This window comes from Protobothrops mucrosquamatus, unplaced genomic scaffold (genome assembly GCF_001527695.2).
Source record: "Protobothrops mucrosquamatus isolate PMUCROS unplaced genomic scaffold, P.Mucros_1.0 scaffold379, whole genome shotgun sequence".
Taxonomy (NCBI): Eukaryota; Metazoa; Chordata; class Lepidosauria; order Squamata; family Viperidae; genus Protobothrops; species Protobothrops mucrosquamatus.
Genome location: NW_015386711.1, coordinates 456,671 through 459,154, shown reverse-complemented (window position 1 = coordinate 459,154; position 2,484 = coordinate 456,671).

The window sequence follows — 2,484 nt, the reverse complement described above, 5'->3', positions numbered from 1 at the left end:
CTGGAGAAAATCACAAAATACAAAGACCTGGAAATAGAATGACTGTAGCAAAAGAAAGCAAATATAGTACCAATAATAATAGGTGCCTTGCGTGCAATCTCAAAACATCTGGAGTACCATTTGAACACTATTGGCATTTACACAATCATCATCTATCAACAGCAGATTTATTTGGAACAGCTCACATAGAGCTGGAAGGGACCTTTAAGGTCTTCTGTTCCAACCTCCTCTCAAGCAAAAGATCCTATACCATTTCAGACAAGAGACTGTCCAATCTCTTCTTAAAAACCTCCAGTGATGAAGCACCCATAACCTCTGAAGGCATCTTTCAACAATAGCTTTAATATCATCAGATAACACCATCTGCCTATCTTGGGTCAGTGGAAGGATTTGACGGGTGGATAAAAATGCCAAATACAGTCTAAACATCTGTCTGATTGGGTAATGAACTATAATATTAATAATTTTATTTAACAGAACAGAGTAACAGAGTAGGAACGGACCTTGGAGATCTTCAGTCCAACCCCCTACTCAAGCAGGAGACCCTACACCTGGTGTGTCAAACTGGTGGCTTGTGTCATGCACAGGCCACACCTACCCCGGCTCTGCAAAGGCAAAAATCATCACGATACATCATGATACATCATGTGACATGATCGAGTTTGATACCTGTGCCCTACACTATTTCAGACAAGTGGCTGTCCAGCTTTTCCTAAAAAGCCTTTTCCTAAAAAGCCTTCAGTGATGGAGCACCCACATCTGAAGGCAAACCATTCCACTGGTTAATTGTTCTCACAGTTAGGAAAATTCTCCTTAGTTCTAGATTGCTTCTCTCCTTGATTAATTTCCATCTATTGTTTCTTGTTTTGCCTTCTGGTGCTTTGGAAAATAGGTTGACCTCTTCTTTGTGGCAACCCCTCAAATATTGGAACACTACTGTCATGTCTGCCCTAGTCCTTCTTTTCATTAAACTAGCCATACCCAATTCCTGCAACTGTTTTAGCCTCCAGGACCTTAATCATCTTCATTGCTCTCCTCTGCACTCTTTCCAAAGTCTCAACATCTTTTTTATAATGAGGTGACCAAAACTGGACACAGTATTCCAAGTGTGGTCTTACTAAGGCTTTATAAAGCGGTCCTAGTTCATGTTATCTTGATTAATGTATTTATATCCTGCCTTTATTATTTTTATAAGTAACTCAAGGAGGCAAGCATACCTAATGCTCCTTCTTCTTCCTATTTTCCCAACGACAACAATCCTGTGAAGTGAATTGGCCTGAGAGAAAATTTCCAACCCAAGGTCATTTTTTCCCTAAGCATCCCAGAAATAAGATAATACTCAGAGGAAGAAAATATAGAAGAAATGGTGGATTTCAACATACCATCAATGAACATAGCACCTCACAAATACATCTAAGGCAAAAATACAGTAGAAAATCAGATAGGTCCATCCAATTGGAAAATATAATTAAAATATCAGAATTTCAAATGTAGAAGGTGAGGTTAAGAAAATCAATGGAACTTACTTAAAAAAATTATGGGGAAAGCTAGTCTTTTTTTTATTTCTTTCCAATTCTTTATCAGCCATGGCCAGAGTAAATATTTGTATTTTCTTCTGTGTAATCAAATAGTGTGGTTACACTAGTTGTGTGGATTTCTCCCCAAGTACTTACATTGTGTGTATGTGTCTGTAAGAGCAAATAAATCTAATCAGAGCAGTGCATCTGTATTGACTCTCTCTGTTTCTCTCTCTGTGTGTTCAGGCAACACAGATACACACACACTGATTAGCCCTGGGGAGAAAATACACATATATGAAAGACCAAATCTACACATGGAGGTTCAATCAAACTGATTTATTGATAAAAGCCTATGCCCAGGAATCTTCTCAGGTAAATGTCATCACCTGCTTAGAGTTAGATAAGGGCCAATGGCATTCAAGAGAGGGTTGGTCTTAGTTCTCTTGTGACTATGTAGGAATTCTAGGTTGATTCCCCTTTTCATTCTTACTCCAGGTTTTGCCATTCCTTCTCTTACATATACACATACACACAAACGTACATGTAATATTCTACTGCCTTACTGAGAAAAACATTCAGATGCAAAATAGGGCCAAATTAAATGAAGGGAAGAGGGAGAAGCTGGCCAATGGAAGATTGGGTTTGAAAATGAGCTGGATGTTGCAGAGTTCAAAATTCCAGAGAAATGGCTCCAAACCCATCCTATGGAGAGGCACGTGGGCATTTGATTTGGATGCTGTTGACTACGTCATTTGCTTCACTCCTGGTCATATGGCCTCTTGACCATGTGGTTTTCATTCCTGGACTGGGAGGCCCTGCTCAACTGTTCACTGTCACCCATGCCCTCATAATCTCTCGATTAGATGACTACAATCGCGCCACGTGGGGCAGCCCTTGAAGAGCATTCGGCAAGTTCAGCTGGTACAAAATGAGTTGGGCAACAAAACAGCCTTTTCTGCTGTAG